Below are 23,126 nucleotides of genomic sequence, written 5' to 3'. Positions count from 1 at the left end.
TCACAAGGAGTGAACTGTTACTCTAACTGTAATGTCTACTGGTGCTTCTCCCTAACATAGAAGCTACAATGAGAAGTGAAAATTTATGTTTAATCATATTTTCAATAGTTCATGTTTAAAGTATTTTTAATTCAGAAATTTGATTGTTGACATTTGAAAAGATAAACATTTATCTTAGATTGAAAATTTCTAATATCTAATTGATTAAGAACAAGAGATAGTTAAAACCAATTAAGAAAATATTATAAAAGTAGGATTTGCAAAAAGCATTGTAGTCAAAGGTAATGCATTCACGTAAAATATTAGCTATTGATAGATCCCTATGTGCTACTAGTAAGAATATGCCACATTAGACACATTTGTAATAGACACAAACCATGTTAGAAATTCTTTTTGGCCAACCACATCATTGAACACATTCCATTGTAAGGTGGTAAAAATAGGATTTCCACGAAAAGATGTAGTCAAAGTCACTAAATTTCACTTGACGCACCTTACCTTAAAAGAGATTTATATCTAATGGATCTAGTCTCAAACCAACAAGGATTAGGATTGATAATTCATATTGGATTTGGATTTGGGAGATGGATTTATCAAACCTCTTTTAAATTGAATTGCTGAAATTAGGGTCAATATGCTGAAATGAAGGTAAAAATGTGGAAATGGAGAGATAAAGTCATCTGATTGAGCCACAAACTTAGATCTAAGGAATATAAAAGTATTTATAATTACTCTCCAAAATGTCTCCTAAAAGTTTGGGACTATGGTTGTGGTCACTTTGGTCCTCCCAACTTTTTGCACTCCAAAGGATTATTGATTCATCACTATAGATAATGCTTATTTTGAAGTTCGTAGCTCTATACCTACATCATACACACAAAAGGATGGGGAAATAGGTTGGGAATAGGGGTTTTCCTAAGTCAAACCTCACTTTAGGAATTAACCTTGAATGAAATATTCCAAATGCTAAAAGAAATAATGGAAGGATATACATCAGATCTGCAGTGATTGATAATGATGCTTTGCTTCTTGAATGTAATTGTATATATTGTATGAAATAGCATGAACATGATAGAACCCTAATCACATAGACATTTTTGCATATGAATGATGTAATGTTGCTCATCCAATAGATGAATGAAGAATATGCAGCCTTGAAGACTTCTAGATATGATTTATGATGAACACTTCAATACTTATATGGTTGATTGTTTGATGCCTTCTGATTATCTATATTCAAATTTTCCTAAATGAGATGGGAAGGCCTCCTTTTATACTTTCCCATCGAAAAATACCCTAATTTTTTAACATAGGCTAATATGGAGATCAATTTCTCGCTAGCTCCTTGTGACTATTGAGGGGACCAAGGAACCATGCCCTAGTCCCATTGAGGACTAGAGTGCCATACCTTGGTCCCACCCCATTTAAGGGCCATAACCAAGGGGCCATGTGATGTGAAAAGAGAAAATGAGGATAGATATAAATGGTATGAGCAGAATTAGGTCATAGTCCAGCTTTGACACATGAACACTAAAGTGTGGTCCCAAATGTGGACCAAATTGTAAGTGGGTACAATTTAGGACACTACATTTAGCCCCCACTTTAGTGGGAGTATGGGGCTACATAAATACTCATCATAAAGTAGATGGAAGAAAAATGAACAAGAGGAATAATGAGGAGCATAATCACAAGGAGTATAAGATATCACTAATTTCAAGGAATCAAGACCCCAATCTTAGGATCTTAACTCAAACACATGCAAGGACAGACACAAATCAAGATAAAATCAAAAGTAAAAAAGACAAACAAAGAGAAAAGACAAAAAGACAAACAAAACATTAAAGCTAAAGACCAAACACAAGATCACAAGTCAACTAGCCAAAGAGACGTCAATATAAAAATGTCTCTACCACTAATATCATTCATGAAAAATGATATCTCAAGAACTGATCACATAAAAAAGGAAATCACACATCATATGTTAACTACCAATAGCTAAGTTATGAGTTCATGAGAAGAGAAGAGAAGAGAAGAGAAGAGAGGAGAGCATGGATATACATTCTAGATGTGTTTTTATCCATAAGAATAATGATGACAGAGGACATAGATACTAGCCCCTAGATGTGTTTTTCTATGTGATTCATGTTTGGGAGGAGAATAGGAATAGTTGAGGTGTGTTTTTCTAGTTCCAAACATCCTCATATGTGTGTGTGTAGGTGATGTCTGGTTCCAAGTTTAAAGCACCCTATATAAGAGTTTGTTTCCTCTAGTTTTGAGCATGCATAACCATGTTTAAGACATAATGAAAATGCAAATTCTAAGATGTGAATGTTTGGTTTCGGTAACATCTCACTTAAGAGGTTTTTTTCTCTAGTTTTGAGAATGTGTAACCTCGTTTAGGAGAGATATGTACCTAGTTTCAAGGACATCCCATGAAAGAGTTTATTTTCTCTATTTCTGGTGATGCATACCCCTTCTAAGACATATATCAATGATGCCTCTAGTTTTGAGAATGGAGCATCTTGTATAAGAGTTCATTTTATCCAGTTTCGAGTCTAAACACCTCATTTAAGACATGCAAAGATATGGTACAAAGGGAGTGATATGAGTGCCCCCCCCCTAAGATGTAACATAGTCTTATGTTGATGTATTAAGGAAGATAGAGCCAAGGATACCAAACCTTCAACACGAAGGAGATATCCTTTAGGAAAAAATGTTCATAAATCCAAGATGAAGAGGGAATACCTTTCAAGCAAGGATAATATAGGTGAAAAAGAGATATCTTGCAAAAGTATAAACAGGATCCCTAGAAGAGAAGAGATCTTTTCTCAAAAGACATCCACCTCAAGAGGAGATTTTCAACAAATATAATATCTTATACGAAAAGAAGGGAAGGAGAAAAAGAATGCATACTTCACTCTTATTTCTAGGTGAAAGGTATTCTTGATGAAGGATGAAACACTTTTGAACTAATGTGAGGGGTAAGTTTATGATTGATATACATTGCCAAGTGAAAAGAGGTTGTAGCCTAGGACACACACCAACTGAAAACAACAACTTTGCAGAAGGAATAACATCAAATCATAAGCAAACACCACTCAACAAAGGAAAAGTCGACCCTTAGACAGGATAAGAGAGGAATCATTTCCCCCAAGCATAAGGAAAATGAGAAGATTTACACAAATTCTAAAGAGAGATTATTCATAAGAGACGTACTATTTAAAACAATGAATAGATCCTAACCAAGAAACACACATGTACTCACATGAAAGATAATTCTATACAAGAAAGGACATCACGTTATGAAAATTGCAACATAAAAGAAGAGGTAATATTTAAATAGAAAGAGCGAGAAGGATCACAAACTCCTCTAAGGAGAAATTATTCATAAGAGATGTGCTATTTTAAACAAGGAATATGTTCTAATCAAGGAACACACATGTATTCACATGAAGGATAGTTCTATGCAAGAAAGGACATCAAGTTATGAAAAATGCAATCCATAAAGGAAATAGTGAAACCTTAGAAAGAGGAAGGATAATATTATTTCCCCCCAAGCATACAAACAAGAATAAATAGACTATTATATTTCTCACTAAGTATGATTACACTTGAAATTGTACCACCATGAATTAAAATGAGCCCCCAATGGTTAGGATAAGAATTTCACATAGTGAGGAGAAACATACTATAAACTTGAATGTTATTTGAAATGATTACAAGAAATATGTCATTAGTTGTAAGATGTTACTTTAATGACAAGTAAATCAACATAATGTTGTATTTTTTATTTCAAAGCTTGACACTCATTACTAGAATGGCCATGAATTTGATTATACTTGCAGAAAGAAGAATTTTCAACATGTTATCTATGTTTTCTTCTTCTTTTAGGCCAAAGAAGAGAAATTAAATTGTCATGAAGAAGATAAGGAAAAAATTATCTTTTTGTAATACTATATTGGACTGAGAAGATATGGATTTAGTAGACAATGGAGAAAGGGATGTTGACAAAGGAAAAGGAAGGAAACCTTTTTTTTTTTAGAAGAGTGTGATTTCGTATGACCTTCAAGATTTTGTTGCAAATATCCTAACACTTGTCCATTGTATCCATGTATAAGATCAAGAGAAGGTTTAATCTTAGGTGGAATTGGATTCAATTTTAAAGAGGCCTAATCAATTTGTAGACATGTTAGGAGAAAAATTTTGAGTATCAAATTTAGACATCTTAGAATTTCTACAAAAACAAGGTATGAAATCTAATGACCTTCAAATCATCCTGCAACAATTCTTCTTTAGGATTTGTATTTGTTTGAATTGGAGAGAAGATTGTAGGAACTAACAAAGCATATTGTGCTTCAATTAATGTGTTCTGATTAGTTTTCAAAGAAAACACTTCTTTATTATATGTGTAAGGCACAACTTGATAATTAGGAACAATCTTAGGGTTCTTGATCAGAAATATGAATTTCATTGATTTTATGCTTGTTAGATTCTTCATTTCTTGGAGAGAGAGCATTGGAAACATTATATAATGATGGGAAATATTACCCTCCTCTTGGTCTAAGTTATATTTATGATTAAGACAAACACTAGGAAAGGGACTATCATATGTCATTAATGCTTAATATCTAGGGAAAGGATCATGAAAATAAGGTATGGTATTGCTAGGAAAAGTAGCCACAATATTCATCCTCTTGCACCAAATAATCCTTATGGGGAAGGTACATTATAGGAGAAGGATGACCATCATTCTCCAAAGCTCATTTAGGAGGGAGGCCTTTGAAACAACTGTTCATATTCTCTTCTTGCACCAATGTACCCTCACTGGTAGGACCAATTTTAGGAGATGGTAGATCATAGCTATTAATGAAAGGGAGAACAAATTTATCATCATATGCATGAAAGGTAACATCATGAAAATCTTTAAAGTAACTTGAAATTGAACTAAAAAAATAAGATAAGAACTCCATATGCACTTATGATAAAACAAGACATTCATATGTTCATGTAACCAAAGTAATGTTCACTCAATATATGCATGTACAATTAAATAAAGGAGGGAAATTTTCAATTTCAAATTTGAAAATTGTAATAAAACAATGCAAAATTTTGTAAAAGTGATTGACTAAACAATTAATTAAGCAATTTGACTTGTGAATTTGAAAGATAAATGCCGCTAAATCATAGCATAACATATCATAAATATTAGATTAGAAAATGGATTTGAAAAATTTTGTACACTAGTAGAAATATGACAAATAAATGACTAGGTGACTAAAAATTTTGGTCACGTCAAGTAAAAATGACCAAATTTTAGTCATTTTTTGCAACACAGCTATAAATGACTAAATAAATGACTATTTTGGTCATCAGATAAGAACCATAACTAAATAATTAGTCACACAAATAAAAAATGACTAAATAAATTACTGGAATTCCTCTATACTAACAATATATAATATCATAGACAATATGATATTAAAGTAGATAATTAAAAAATATATGTAGAATTAGGAAATTATTGGGGAGAGTGGGGAGTAGAATAGAGTGCAGTTCGAGTTTGCATTAAACAACAATAAAATATACATGATTAAACTTGATTAAACTTGCCTGATATAAATTTGGTTTATATAATATATAAAATAATCAAAATAAAAATTATATTATATTAAATTTAAATATAATTTATTTAAATATTTAAATTTATTGGATTTTATAAATTAACAATAAATTAAATATTTAGAATATTAAGTATTAATTTATCAAATGTTAGTTTTAAAAATTTATTGAAAAATGAAACAATATAATAAATTATCATAAATTAAAAAATAAAACTATTTTAATTATCATAAATTAAAAGTGAAAACTATTTTAATTGTCTTAAATTAAAAATTATTTAAAAAAAATCATTTTTCATCAATAGGCGGGAAAGAGGACGGGGCGAATTCAATTGCTTGTTTTCGTTAATTGTTCCTGTACCAAAAACAAATCAAATATATTTTCCAAAAAATAGTTCCGCCTTTGCAGATCGCTTTCCTCACGAGAGATGAAGAAATGCAGAGAACAAAACATGGAAAAGGACCAAGTTTGGGATGTGCACAATGATTTGCGAAGCAATCCAGGTGTGTAACATCTTTCCCTCCTTCACATGTTAGGGTTTACAATAATATCTTCTATAGCCACATTTTTTTTTTTTAATCCGTTTTGTTGCTTTGATAGTGTAGAATCTTTTTCCCTTTGACACTGGTCTTATGGACTGTGATTTGTATTTGGCCCCTGAAATTGTCCCCGACCTTTATGAGTTTTTGTTATAGGCTTCAAAACTGAAGCAAAAGCCCCATAGAATGATCCTGTCACTTCACGGATTTATCTATCTTTCTCATTGCTTACAGTTGCCTCTTGATTTAAATGGACTATGTGCCTTTGATAGAGATTGAACCTTGCTATGGCACAATCTAATGATGGCCTTTATCTATCCTAGTCTTTCTTAGTAGTGTGATTGACATTTTTGGCATTGTGTCACATTTGTTTCTCTTAAGAGTAGAAGCATTGTTGTATGCAAGTTAACTGAATGGTGAATAGAAAACCCTAGATTTAAGAAAAAAATTGGCTACCCAATATTACATGTTCACTAAAATTAGTATTACTACACATAAACAGCTTGATAATTGCCATTGCTTATCACATTTTGTACTAAAACTTTTCATGAATATCTGCATATTGTTTAACTGAAGATATGTACATGAAAAAAGAGTTAACAGGAATGTTTTTGGCATACGATGACGAGTATAACTTGATATACAAACTCCATATAACCATGATAACAGCCTAATAAATTAACGCGAAGAAAAATGTTTTGGATCATAAAGGACAAAAGCATGAAGATGGTGGGGATAGACCAGCAATCGACAAATTGGTGTCTTAAACTTTATCAACATGGATCATGATGAATGTTTAGGATCTCGATCACTATTTCACAAGACTTGAAACCTTATATCTTGTATGATCCCAATGTTGGAGATGCTGATGTTGTCCAAAGTGGATTCCATGGTTACAATGTCAAATGAAACTGATTAAGTCTTGCTGAAATAGGCTAAAAAAATTAAGAAGAATGGTAAACCATCTCAAAGTGAAAGCTGAAATTCATCTTATTAGCAACCCACAAAATAGATCTTCCTCTCACAGACCTTAAAGAACTAAAATTGCTTGCATGTCAGTCAGTGAAGAGAATACCTCTTCCTCAATATGAGCATAGAAACATCAAAATTGTTCATATGAATTTGTTTGATTTTGTTAAATAAATTATGGTACAAATATGTAATGTATGCAACTACAAATAATATATGAAGTAAATCAGTGTGCCAAAGAATCATTAATGATGAATCACCACTCAAAACGAAATGGCCAAAGAGAAGCATGAATTACATAACTAAGGCTTGCACCAAAAGGAGGTGTAATCGTTACATTGATAATAAAATATATTTTGATATTGGAGGATTCAAAATGCAAGTGTAAAAATTGCATTTATTAATGATAATTATTTGTAATATATGAGAATCTCAGTAGGAATGAATGCAAATTAATTTGGAACTATAGGATCCATTTTAAACTTGCTTGCAATACACAAAAACATCAAATTTATCTTTTTATTTATTGAACCCTGAAATTTTATCTGATTGACCCACTTATCTAAATCACATATCTTAAGTGTTAACTGACTCTCTATTATGTGTTATGGGTCTGCAATAATCAATGGTTGCCCACCTTATTATGTACATTGTTCAAGGTATCCCTTGAATGCTACTCCTTTGGGATTTGGTCTTGACTTAAGGTTGCTTAGGGTCATGATACCTGACTATGATGGATCTCTGTGATTCTTGAAGGACTGTCTTTACACTTGTTTGATAGTGAATGCCTTTTTGTTTTCAATCCACTGTCATTACTGTTTTAAATGTTGCTCATACTGTACTTTTAGCTTAGAAACTATTCTCTCTTATGCTCAAGTGTGCCTCTATTTGTTTTAATACCCACTGTGTATTAGCCCTTTTTTTATGACATCTTCATCAAAATATGCCTTCTCACTGTCTTGATGAGCCTATCTATGCATTGGATCTCGTATCTGATTTTCCTCTGTCATCATTATGACACCTGCTACCCTTTGTATATACCATCTTCATAGATATCTTTGTTGCAAACACTGGTCTTCTTTTGGCAATAAGGGTTAAGGTCTGTGAATCAACTTTGAATAGGGGAAGATGTTTCTCACTGTACTATGTCTTCTGTGATTAATGACTATTGTAGCATGTCTTGTTATTGTGTTATTTATGCTCTATCTTTGGTGATGGTATCTCTAGTTTTACTTAAGAATTGACTTTCATATATTGCTGTTTGTGGGCACTTGAAATGTTGTATTTGCATATATTTCCTTTGATTATTTGCTATGATAAATCTATGTATCTTGAAATACACTTCTGCGCTTCTGTCTTCTTCCGCTCCTTCTATCAAACATAATAAAACAAAAAAACAAAAAAACAGGTGCATATTACATAATATTTTTAACTCAAGGTAATTTTTTGATGGATACACAATGATGACACTTGTTTGTGGGATATGTGCCCCATTTTTTTAGTATTTGTAGGATTATTAGATACTTGTTGAGTAGTTCTCCTCCTTGGAATTTCCAAAGGTCCATTTAGGCTCATATAGAATCCTTTTTGAGTGTTGGCTTTTTTTGGAAGCGCATAGTTTTGTGCTTGCTTCTCCTTGGTGACCTCCATTTGTTCACATTCTGAATCATTTAGTGGATTAGTCTCTTGGTGCCTTTCTTATAAAAAAAGTATTCTTATGTAAAAGCTGCAAATTTATATTTAATAGAATGATGTACGAATAATTATAATGAATGTCTACATTTTTGGAGGGGGAAGAAGGTGGTGGGGTCATTATATTTTTTGGTATATTAGTCCACTATTTTGTTGTCACATTGAATCCCTATAGTTGTAAGTGTTGAAAAGATGTAATATGCCAACTCAGTGTCCTTGCTAATGTGGATAGTATTATATTTACTAAACTGAAATATTCCAAAACAGTGGTCTTGCAAATATGGACATAATTATGTTCAACCACAACAATCTCTGAAATACATCATTTTAGAATTCATAACATGATGACACTTGCTTTCCATGAACTAAGGCCACACTACAAAATAACAATTGTAGATTAAAAATGAAATATTTCACCACTATATTCAGATTTACATAGACCATTCAAAAATTTAAGAAAACTGTCAACATGCTCCTTAGAAGTCGGCAGTTTATTTTGGAATATTTGGTGAGCCTTATCACCAAATGAATCTTCTTTTCTGTGTCGCAGACAACATCAAAGAAGATACCATATCTGTCGCATAGGTATTATGACTAGTACTGACCCTAACACCTTGCATGATGGAAGAGATCACTGTGTATGTGCACTTCCGATCACATTCTACAATGCATCTCAGCACCTTGCTCTTGAATTATTGATGAATAAGAATAATGGCACTTGTAGAAGCAATGGCAGAAACAACTTAACAATATTATCAGTCAAATTTATGATAGGGGTTTTGTCCTACCAATGAATTCCCTCCAGGTTTTCATCTGGAAAGGATGTTGCATGTAATGTTCCCTTTTATGAATGTAGATGGAATTAAGTATGACTGTCATTCATATTGCAGTCTACATTAAGATTGCTATTAAATTATGGATAAGAATATCATCAAACTTCATATATTCAACCATAACAATCTCAGAGATACATAAAATGATGATACTTTCTTTCCATGAACTAAGGCCACACTACAAAATATCAATTGCAGATTAAAAATGAAATATTTAACCACTATATTCATATTTACATTGACCATTAAAAACTTAAAGAATTTGTCAACATGCTCCTTAGAACTCTGCAGTATATGCTGGAATATTTGGTGATCCTTATCACCAAATGAATCTATTTTGTTGTGTCGCAGACAACAGCAAAGAAGATACCAAATCTGCCGCACTTGTATTATGCCCGGTACTGACCCTAACACCTTGCATGATGGAAGAAATCACTGTGTTTGTGTACTTCTAATCACATTCTACAATGAGGCTCAGCACCTTGCTTTTGTAATATTGATGAATAATAACAATGGCAGTTGCAAAAGCTAGGGCAAAAACAACTCAATAATATTATCAGTCAAATTGATTACAGGGGTTTCGTCCTGCCAATGAATTCCCTCCATGTTTGCATCTGGAAAGGATGCTGCATGTAATGTCCCCTTTTATGAATGTACATGGAATTAAGTATGACTGTCATTCATATTGCAGTCTATATTAAGATCACTATTAAATTCTGGATAAGAATATAATCAAACTTCATATATTAAGCACATCACCAAGAACAAGGATGTTACTGCCTATAACTTAATAACATTTTTTATCTCGTCTGATCCATTATGAAGTGCCTGGATGCTTTTGATTCTTTTCCTTTATATCTCTCAATGTGAAGGATATGTCACACCTCTTCATCATATATGCCCTTTGTCAAGAGACACATCCTTTCACCGTTAGCACCCTTTGGAAGAGTGCAACTCTTCATTATATGTGCCCTTTGAAAGGTTGATCAGATCTACACTTCTGATTCCCAAAATTACCCCCTTCAAAATTTGATCTTTTCTCCCTTTTATACCTTATATTTGGAGGAGTCACAACTTATCATTTCATGTCTTTTGACTATTCATTAACTTAATTAAAATTTAATTTTTGTTATTTTAATTTTCAATTTTATTATCATTCATTATTATTAAATTATATTTCAAACTGGTGACATTACACAAGAAGGGATTAGGAGTCACTACACATTGTAGGATAAGTTATCCTATCTTCTTGGACTTGCTCTTGAGCCAAGTTATTTTGAGAAGGTTGAATGGGGAAACAACAATGATAGATTCCATATACTAATTTGTCGTATTGTTCTCAAGAACATATTACATCTCCTAGAACACATTGAGTTTCCTTATATTGCTTGGTTCTTTTGGAGATCCAATCAAACCTTCATTCATTTCAAATGTGTCTTTGGATGATCTTGAACTCATGAATATTATAAAGACAAGTGTTGAGATTCCTCCTCTTATTGCTTCTAAAAGGATCATAGATTTTGGAAATTCTTTGATGACTCTCTTTGGTAGGTTCATACAGGTCTACAAGATTGACCACATTGAGATACATAATTGTAAGACATCTCACATTTGGTTTTAGAATGTCACCTTTAGGATCTTGATAACATTATCAAGGATAATTTTCTCTTTCATGACAACTCTCATGTAGCTTGATCACCTTATTTAGATGTAATGGGGTACATATAAATCCTTGCATTCTAGCTCCACCTATATGTTTTAATGATCAAACATCTTTCATTTGTACTTTAGTGTATTGATCAGATACATTCACATTTAGTTTGTAGATGAGCAACAAACATGTAGAAATTGTGGGGATCTCTTTATTTTCCTCCCTAAGTTGTAGGGGAGGGGGGATGATGGTGTAATTATTTTTTTCATATCTTTTATTAAGTTTTCTTAGGTAAATGCATATGATTCCTAGGTAGCTAATAAGAACATGCTCTTACTTGATTGAAGGCAATTAGATGCCTCCATTGCCTCTATTTGTTGAGATAACTCCTTTTTGAATTGAAGTTAACTCCTCTTGGACCCTTGTCAATGTGAATCATTCCAAGATGTTATAAATCAATGGATTTTCTTTGGAATATTAGAGAATGGAAGACAACAAGAATGCCATTTTTTTTCACCTAAGTTGTTAACTTCTGCTTCTGCATAGAACATTGGGAGTAATTAGTTTGATTGCCAAATGCCATAGATAGAGGTTTTAGGTTTACTTTCAAAATTGTTCACTAGGAAAACATTTTTTCTACCTATAACCATTTTTTTTATGTTCTTATTCCTTGTGAACTCTCTTTAATACTTCTGTAAATATGGAGTAAAATCTATTTTTTAATAGTAAATAACTATTGAAAAGATAAATGTTGTCAATAGGCCCTTGGTCTATTGGTGAAGTTGAATGGCTCCAAATGAGCCCACCAGGGATCAATTCTTGATGAGTGCAAGGCTCTGACATCATAAGGGATGAGGTTGGGATCGTGTCCTATGCGAATTTGGCAGAAGGGATGCCCCTCAGTCCTTAGCTCTTAGCCAAAGAGGTTCATCCTATTGGCTTGTGCCCCCATATGGAGTGGAAAAAAATACTTTGTGAAGGCTCTCATTGGGCTAGCAGCTCGTGGGCTTCATGCCATTGTGGGGCTGTCATGCTCATAAGTCTCGACCTCAATCAAAAAAAAAAGAAAAGAAAAAAAAAAAGATAAATGTTAGTTTTGGCTAATTTTTCTCTGTCATTGGCATATTGATTACCTAAATTATTAAGATTGATATAATCCTATTCAATCTATCTATTTGGTCATTTTTATATATTAACAATTATTAAGACTAATATATTCCTATCAATTAATCTGTTTTGGTTATTTGTAGACATTAATGTAATTACTAATATTAGTTTAAATTTATATTTCTCTAGAAGAACTATTATCCATTTTCGTGATCTCATCCATAGGATTATTATTTTTATAGAGATTGTTGTTGGCATTATAACTTTAATTTAAATTCATATTTTTTTAGAGGAACTTATATACATTTTGTGGTTCTTCTCCACATTTAACAGAGAAAAATGCACCTAGATTTTGTCACTAATGATAGATTTTGAAAATCATTGGCCTTCGAAACCCATTAAGTGTAATGTGTAAATTAGTGTGGTTCTCTTGAATGGGCTTGCATATTTATTAGGGTTTTTTATCTAACCTTATGAACATTCTTATGATGGTAGATAGGGAGATGTGGTGGAAGAAAATTGGAGATCTAGTAAGATGGTATGAAGTAGTACCATTATTAGTAGATTACTATGCCACTCACAACTATGGAATGCTTGCTTCTGTGACTGGTAACTCTCAAAAATGCTGATTTATATTATTCGTAATACTTATTATGTAAAATATTTAAGGAGGCATAGGACCTTTAAAACCTTTAAATATGTCATATCATCACATAGCTCCTTAACTTTTATTTTAAATTATAAAATCATAATACACTACCAATTCTAGTTTGCATCTTGTTGTTTCCTATATCTTGCTTCCATGTTGAATGCACTGCTTCATGCTTATGTTTTCATTCTTTATTAAATATTAGCATTTAAATAGTACAAGGGAAGGTTGAGAGTGAGAATTTTCTGAAGAAATTAATTTTACCTAATTCTACCAGATGTATATTGAGTTGGAGACTACTGACTTAAGAGAATTTAGTTCAATAATCTAGCTAATGAAAATTGGAATACTTACACATTATGATAAAATTATCACCATGCCAATATAAATAGTTGAACATCTACCCCAAAGATTAACTTGGAGAGAAGAGAAAGAAAAGATGGATGCATTATAAGACATTCCCCTTTTTGAGAACTTCCTTCATGATTAACATGGAATTAGTGAAGGTTGCTACACAAAATTCCAAAAAATGATAACCAATGAGGCCAATATCATCTATTAGAGATGCCTAACCATGGTAGAAAATGTGCTATCAACTAAAATGCTTCAAGAAATTAACAACAGGTAACCTCCAAGATGCTCCCTATAATTGGAAGAAAACATCAAATATGAGTTAACTATTGTCAAATAATACATAGAGATCCATATTTTTCATTAATCCTCTACTTTATAATGGTTTTCTATACTGGATTTACAACAATACAACTGGTTGTATGTGGTCAAAGGTTTGTGGATATTACAATAAGAAGTCAAATCATAGGTCCATATCTCCTAACATACTTTAATATGGATGTAACAGGTCAAATCATGGATGATAAGGACATTGGAGAAAAAGAAAGCTCCAAATGGATGACTCTTTGGCAATCAGAAAAGTGTTGTCATACATGAGTTGGATGTAAACCACTTCAACACATGGAACCCAAGACAAAGATTGGGTGCCAATTTGATTTATTTATTCATTAAAATTTGATTTACAAATTAAGAAAAGCATCTCAAAGTGTTTTGCAGACCTACAGATTTTCTATGCATAAACGAAAGATGATTATTTGAAATGAGGATTCCTCCTTTACATATAGGAAAGAAGTGAGCATAAAAAATAATTCTACAACTAATTTGTCTAATCCAACATCACAATGCAATTTTATTTAGGGCTTCACAATGTTTGCATGTAATTTCATATGCACAAAGAGACACCTAAAATGTTGATAACAAAAGGACAACTACAAAACTAGAAAACATTAGAAATAACTCAATATACGGAGACATATCTTGATCAGATTTATTCATTTTCTAGAACTTTTCAAATATTTGGAATGTAGCTTGCATCTTTGATTCATTAAGTCCCAAGATTTTATTGAAAATAGATCAAACTTGTGTGAAGGATTCTTCTATGCTATTGATGGCCTTTTTTTGTTTCCTAAGATTAATGTTCAAATTATTCACAAGAACCATTTCCTCTTTCTCATAATGTCATAGAGATCATGATCCTCTTGCTTGGTTCAAAGTTTCTAACATTTAGAATTTTTGGTGTAATTGAGTTAGTTTATCTTGGTTATCTTCCACCTAGGTCCTAATTACACATCGCTTAAGTTTACTTAGGGAACCACATAGAAGTTGTTGCATAATTTCAACTTTAGGTGGCATTAACATGTTATCATTTCCATTTTAAGTGATCTATCCACCTTTAATACTTTTATCACACTAATATATCCACCTTACATGGTTTCACTTTTCTACCTTTGGTAGGTGATCTACCTTTAGTAGTGTTATTGAGTGATCACTTTTCTACCTTTGGTAGGTGATCTACCTTTAGTAGTGTTATTGAGTGATCACTTTTCCACTTTAGGTGGGATGATAGGTTGTCACTTTTTGTCTCATGTCATAAGATTATGACATTTGTCACAACCTTATACACTCCTATGTTCTCATCTTGGTTATATAATGAAGGGTTATCCTATGTAATATTAATTCATTGCATATCAATTCATTATATGGAATCCAACGGATTATATTATATTGCATCATTGATAGGAATATAGTTTATTAATGTCACATTCTTTCTCTTGTTTATGTGCTGTCAATTTGGTCTCTAGATCTTGGGTGGATAACTTTATAGCCAATTCTTATAGGAATAAAGAACAACATCGATATTGAAAATTCTCCAATGTTAAGTTTTATTTTTCAGATTTCATGCAATTTTAAAAAATATTTGCGATTCAACATATTGGAAAGATGGATTTTGGGTCTTAAAACCCAAAATGCACGAGAGAAAGAGGGAAAAAGATACAAATGACAATGAGATGCATTTCTAGTTTTAAAATCTAAAATGAATAAATGTAAAGTATTAGATATGTAATTTGGGTTTTAAAACCCTTTTAACATGTTTAAAGGGTTAAGGAAAAAGTTACGCAATACGTTTTAAAGCTTGAAGTGCATGTTCATTAGTGATGAATGTGTATTTTGGGTTTTAGAACCTGAAGTACATGATTATGAGAGATCTACATTTGAGGTTTTGAAACCTGAAATGTATAATCCAAATAGTGAAAAAGTGCATTTCAAGTTTTAAAACCTGAAATGTATCAAGCTTGAATGGTAGAATGTATTTTGGGTTTTTAAAACCCAAAATAAATAATGATGGAAGGATGTCTATTTCACGTTTTAAAACTCAAAATGCAGAAAGGTATGATGAAGGTGAGTTATATTTTAGATTTTAAAACTTGAAATACATTAAATTCGAGAAGGCAAATGAAATTTCGAGAAAAAACATTGAAAGTATATTAAAAAAAATGAATAACTTTGAAAAATGAACTTTTGTCTATTATTCAAAAGACAAATGAAGGGACGCAAATGTAATGATTTCTCAAGAAACTTGACTATGCATGAGAGGTTTTGTCAAGTGCCTCGACATGCGTTTTTAGAGAATGTAGGCTAAAAAATGGATAAATTTCATATATGTGTTATCCCACAATTTGAGTGAGCTAAAATAAAGGATAACAATTGGCTTTGACTGGGAAACTTCCTTCGATCATTCTTGGAAATGATTAAAGGGAGTAGAATCGAGAACTCCAATATCCTTTATCCATATGTTGGGCTACAAAGTTAAAAAAAAAAAGATACTAAAGACAAAAATGATGAAACAACCAGTTAAAACAATGTGCTTCAACACTTTAAAGAAAACAAGACTTAACTTTGTGCAACTGAACTTATTGGAAAGAGAAAGTATCCTAGCCTACAATAAACAACAACATAAACTTACTAAAATGAAACCTTTCACTAGTATTTCAGAATTGCTTCTCTTCTTTAGCAAGGTGGAATGTGTTACATGATCATAAGCGATCGCATAAAGATGAAGCACAAATATTTGTACCATTAATTGATGCACCACTCCCAAAAAGAGATGAACTAATTGACCTACCTCCTCAAATTTATCATATGCATTACTATTCAAGAGTGGATCAATGAATTTAGATTTCTCTTCCTCAACTGCAAATGATTCTTTGACCCCATTCTAGATTGTATCTTCATGGTTGGGTGTAAGCCTTATCTTTGAAATTTTTTTGGCTTCCAACCAAGCTAGATGTCTTATTGGACATCCCCTTGTAGGGGAAAAATAAAAAATCTTTTTATCAATTACACATTAATTGGCTTCTTTTTCGATGACAACCTCATTTTGATTGGAATAAGTTACATCAAATGGATTAAATGAAAACATGCCTGCATTCCTTACTTCATTATGTTGTTCACTAACTTTAGATTTAGGAGATATTGAATTGTAATCAAGAATTAAATAAAAAATTCCTCCATTATGTTTGTTAAATGATCTTCATCAAGTTATTTTCTGTCTTCTTCATTCATAATATGTTCAAGTTCATGACCTCAAGATATATAGATGCATTATTTTCATCTTGTTCAACTTGACTGTATCTCCATGCATATAAATCCTTTCACATCTCATGATATGATGGTCCACATTTACCAAAACCTTAGAAAAGTTGCCTTCAACCTCTTGTTTATTACCCATGGTATCCTAAATAATCTCATCTTCTTGATAAACAATTTCTTCATAATGCACTGACTAGATATGAGAGTTTCCAACTATGTCTGCTTCCTTCCCTAGGAAGATATTTGAAAGATCACTTTATTCTAAATAAAATTTCCTCATTGATAAATTTGTTGTAGTTCCTAAAGTGCAAGCCATTCTATTGGTGAAGGAATCTTATTATGATTCCTTGCATCATAATTAGAAGCTTTACTTGAATAGGTCCCTCTTGGGACATCTTTGTAAGGAGTGGTGAAAGATGATCCTTGAGATATTTCCTTCTTGAGGTCTATCATCTCATTAGCCAACCTTTACACCATAAGATCTAAGGTACTTGTAGAAGATGATTCCAAAGAATAATTTCCTTTGAACTTATTTAGATCTTTACGTATCTTCCTAGCGAGGTTAAAATCATCTTAAACCTCAATTTCTAAGGTTTGGATAACTACAAGATTGGTTAGAAATTCTCTCATCAATAAATTTCTTGAAGCAACTTAGTGTTGATGAAGAAGCACTTAAAAAATTTAGTGATGGCTTGATCTATAGTTGGAATTTAGTTTTTCAATTTATTGAACATGGCTACAATTTCACACACAAGCTCATGTGGTTCCTTCCTCATCTAAGTAATTTGAGGCAATAGAGCATGTGCATCTTCAATATGTTTAAATATTTTTTCAAAATTTATTTAGAGCATCTACCAACTAGTGATGGTTTGAGGTTCTACATGGTACAACCAGTCTATAACAAAACCTTGGAGTGTTTCCATAAACATTCTTACTCAAACATCTTCATGGTGTACATTGAGAACACGATAGGCAATGTAAAAAGAAATAATATGTTCATCTGGATGTTTCTTGCCATCTCCATAAAAATTCAAAATATTCTTTTGTGAACCATATCAAAGTTCATGTATAGGTAGTGTCAGATTCAAAGGACCAAAACTATGTCCCCATGGACCTAGAACAAGAGAAACCATTCTCCTTTGGTTGAAAGGAGGAATAACAAACCTTTGCACTAGTGGGGTAACCAATGGTCTACCAGTATTGGAAGATTCACTTGAGTTATGGGAGATCTTGCACTTGAAGGAGGAAAAATCATTGTACATTGAAGAAGAGATCCCTCTTTTGCAAGAAGAAAGTCAAAGTTATTCTTTTGCAATAACTCAAACATAGGATCAATAATTCCTTGACTTCTTCCGCATGTGTAACTTGGTTCTACTAGAGTAGAAGCATAAAAAATAAATGTAGATCAATAATTTAAAGAAAATACAAACAAATAAGGCACTGAGAAAATTTCAACCATGAGAATAAAGCATTTGGATTCTTGTTTGTTTCCCTAGTAGAGACACCGAAAAAACTATTAGGTGAATATTTTATAATCAAGTGTTTGATTACAAAATGATAGCTTCAACCATAATTATTATGAGATTGTATCTCTGCTCACAAAGGGGAGGCTACCTTATTATTTCTTACTCTAACAATTAATATCTAAACTACCACTATATATACTAACTTATTTGGGTGTGGCATGCATCATATTCTCTTATATCAAAATAGATGTTCCTCCTATCCTTTTATTTTAGAATAGATATTCCTCTTCTTGCAATATTTTGAAATAAAAAACTTGTAACAATTAGAGAATTCATGTTACCACAAGATACTAACTAAAGCAATAATAGCCAATAAATAATAAAGTTACAAAAAAGAGTAACTGTGAATGTACTAGTGATTTCTAAATAACAAAGAAACCCATGCAATCTCAAAGTCTTCCACTTTTGCTGCAAGGTTGACCACAAGAATCAAATTAAGATATATGAGTAGGATAAAGTCTCTCACATAAACTATAATATAAAATACTCTAATCTCATAATAGCATACAACACAAAGTATCCACACTATTATCAATCCATATATATCAAGAACCTCAAATATAATAATGGAACACAAAGTCTAGAAAATAGGATTTGATTACCATTAAACAATTTACATCTCCACAATTCACAATTCATTCAATATAAGATAATCCAATGAGAAGGACATAAAAACAATCTCACAACATCAACACATTGAACCAAAGATAAAGATTGTGTGCCAATTTTCTTTCTTTATTGACTAAAATTTGATTTACAAAGTAAGCACAAAGTTTCAAAGTGTTCTACAAGTTGGTAAGTTTTCAATGTATAAATTAAAGATGACTATTTACAATGAGGCTTTCTCCTTTATATAGAGGAAAGCATTACAAAAAATAGAAATTTCATATTTACATTTAATTTGATATATACAAAAAGACATGTAAAATGATGATAACAAAACTTCAACTACAACATTAGAAAGCATAAGAAAATAACTAAGTTTTCGGATACATGTCTTTATCATATTTGTTCCTTTTCAAGAACTCTTCATTTTTTTTGGAAGGTGGCTTCCATCTTTGATTCAACAAGTTCCAAGGTATGAGTGAAACTAGCTTGGAGTCATGTGATGGAGTCTTCTATGTTGTCGAAGGATTTTTTAAGTTTACTAAGATTAATATCTAAATTGTTCACAAGAAGCATTTCCTAGTTCTCATTATGTCATATAGATCATTGTCCTCTTTCTTAGTGAAGATTCCAAGATTTTAAATGAAGCCTCAACATCAATTTTGAAAATTCTCCAATGTTAGAAATATTTTTAGGTTTCATACAATTTTGGAAAACTCTATGACTCAACATAATGGAAAGATGTATTTTGAATTTAATAACCTAACATGCATGAGAGGAAGAGGGGAAAAGATGCAGGTGACAATGAGATGCATTTTGGGTTTTAAAACCCAAAATGCATGAGAAAAAGAGGGGAAAATATTAATGTAACCATAACTGGTAAAATCCTCAAAGAAAATCAACTGGCTTATGTAATAAGAGAACACAATGAAAGCAACAGGAAAACATAACAATATAACATAAACAGATCATATCATTGCCTTAGAACTTCTAGAAATCATCCAAGAATCATCGTATAATCATGAAAGAACATCCAACAATTAACCAGTTACATGTAGGCTATCAGCCAGATACAATCCAATTCAGAACTCTAAGAATCAACCAGATCACAAAATATGAATCTCAATCCTTATTCCCATTTCAATTTCCTCGGCCCTTACAAAATATTACATAATAACATATTTATAGCCACTAGAACATATCTAGGTCAGCCTCATAAGATTACATTTACCAATGTAGGAAATGAAACATGTAATTAGGTCAGCCCTAAGAATTAAATAAATATTTATGAAAAATAACAACCAAGGGATGTGGTTCAACAAGAAGGTTGGCCACATGCCAAAGAACATCGAACAAGACCCAAGATAGATCCACACGCTAAGAATCACATCGGTAATGAAGGAAAACCAACCGATAAGTTCAATAACTATCTGAGAACCTAGAAATAGTCAACTAGAAGTGATAACTGACCGAAAAAGAACCCAAATGAATTGAAAATCTGGAATTAAGCACACGAATCAGCCTGGAAACTGAAAATAACATCTTCTAGGAAGAACAAGCAACTATCGATGACAACCAGTAAGGACACAAAAAAGTACACAAAGAACAAAACAAAAAGGACATGTTTTTGGATGATGCAAGATTGTTCATCGGCCGGGGATTCCCTTGCATTAGACAACCCAAGTAGAAAAATATGTTCCATGAGAGGTAGCTCATGAACATCTAAAAGGATTTGAAAGAAAGACCCTATGCTCATTTTTGATCCAAACATCTTTATTTGCCAACCTCTGCTTTAGCTCCTCTACTGCCTCAACTAGCTTCTTTAACCTCTAACCCTCTTTGTTTCTCTTCCTTTTCTTCAGATCTACAGATTGTGTCTATTTACTGCCTTCTTTCTTCTACAACTCTTACTTGGTTTTGCCATAAAAATTTAACCAGTTTGTCACCATAAGTTCTCTATCATTTGGTTCCATCTGTCCATCAGGCTCAACCATCAGATCCTTCTACAAACTCATGTCATCTTCCGGTATAATTTCTGTAACTTGTTCTATCAGATCTTTCTTCAAACTCTCTGGTATAACCTCTACCACTCATTTCTGAGTACTGCAACTTTTCTCAGGACTCAAATTCTTCACCTCCTTCTCTTTCTCCTTCAAAGAAATCAATGTGAATTTCTACCCATCCTTCTCAATAGTGACTAGGTTTCTTCTACAGTCATAAATAGCTCCTCTATCATACTGCCAAGGTTTTTCCAACAAGACATGACAAGCACTCATAAATACAACATCACACAAAACTTCATCTCTAAATGGCCCAATGTTGAAATTCACGAAACACTTCTCCTTTATCTCTATCTTTTAATCATCTTGCAACCAACTGACCTCATAAGAACAAGGGTACTTAAGCCTCTTCAATCCAAGCTTCACAACCATCTCCTAAAATACTAAATTATCAGTACTTCCAGTATCTACAATAACCTTGCAACACTTACGACCTAATTTACAGATAGTCCAGAAAAGACTCTTCCTCTTAGTAGATCCGGTATCCTTTCTTTTGAACATAAGAGATTCTCCTTGCTCTGGTGCAGTCAGATCTAGTACCTTCAAGTCCTTCACTTGCAACACAACTTCTTGCCATTCCGTTCTTACATTCATAGAATCTATGTCCGGTTTCTCGACACTTGTAACATTTGCCAAGAAATTGTCTGCCGATTGCTACCTTTCCTTGCTATCTTTTGCTCCTATTCTTTAGTCCACATAGGTTTTGACTCATCTTCTTCAACTGATTTCTTCATACTGTCACTCATCTTAAATTTCTCATTTCCCCTATTCGGTTGTCTTCTTCTCATCTTCTCCTTAGCCTTTAAAGCATATTGGTAAGCTTCTTCAACTGTGGAAACCTTCAACATACTCATATCATCTTGAATGTTAAAAGCAAGCCCATTGATGTACCTCGCCACCTTTTCTCTGTCCATCTCTCTATGTCCAGATCTAATCACCATCTTGTAGAATTCTTCAGTATATTCCTTCATAGTCATGTTTCTCTATTTCAGGTTCTACAACTTTTTGAACAACTCCAATTCATAGTCTCCTGGTATGAACTTGGCCTTCACTCTTGCAACCATCTATCTCCACTAGGTGATCTTCAATTCACCATTCTACACTCTATCTTTTTGCAATTCTTTCCACCATAAGGCAACATGCCCTTTCAATGTAGTATGTGCCAACCAGACTCTTTGCGAGTCATTGACATCCTCAAACTCGAAGTAATCCTCCAACTCCCTGATCCAATCGATCATATTTTCCAAGTTCAGTGTTCCAAAAAATGTTGGAAACCTCAACTTTATGAACTTTACTCACTTGCACCACTACCCTCAAGAATCTTTCCTCTCTTTCATCTTTTGGTCCTTCAGCTTCCTCAAGCTCTTCACTAGCTTCCTCATATTCATCCTGAGAATCACAGTTTCTCCATAAACCAGCCAAAGCATTTCAGATTTCATTCCTCATTTCATTCTTGAAGTCTTCCATCATCTTCTCTACCCTCTGAGGGTTTGTCCTTATAGGTGGCATCTCCTCTTCCACTCTGGTGAACTGCGTCAACTCGACGATCTGACTGCCAGTTTCAATTGCCTCCTTTCAGCAATCTATTGAACACATGCGCATCTTGCCTCCAATCAGTGATCTATCCACCCAAAGGAATGCCTTAATATTCACAAACAATTCTTCCACCAGCCAGTCCATAACTAGCTCTTGTTAGAATATTTAATCTTTACTTGGGTTAGGTTTATTTGTATTTAGTAAGGGATATTCTTTTGAAATCCCTACATGTAATTTTTTCTCTAGTACATGTGTGAGGACAAGTCATTCCTTTTATTTTCTTTTATTAAGGAATATTAGTTTATCCTCCTTAAGAGGATGTTGACACATTGCACACACATATTATGAATGGTGGCATTCATAGATTTGGGAGTTACTTTGTATCTCCTCTTCTCAT

This window comes from Cryptomeria japonica, chromosome 7 (assembly GCF_030272615.1).
Source record: "Cryptomeria japonica chromosome 7, Sugi_1.0, whole genome shotgun sequence".
Lineage (NCBI taxonomy): Eukaryota > Viridiplantae > Streptophyta > Pinopsida > Cupressales > Cupressaceae > Cryptomeria > Cryptomeria japonica.
Note: the sequence above shows the minus strand (reverse complement) of the source record.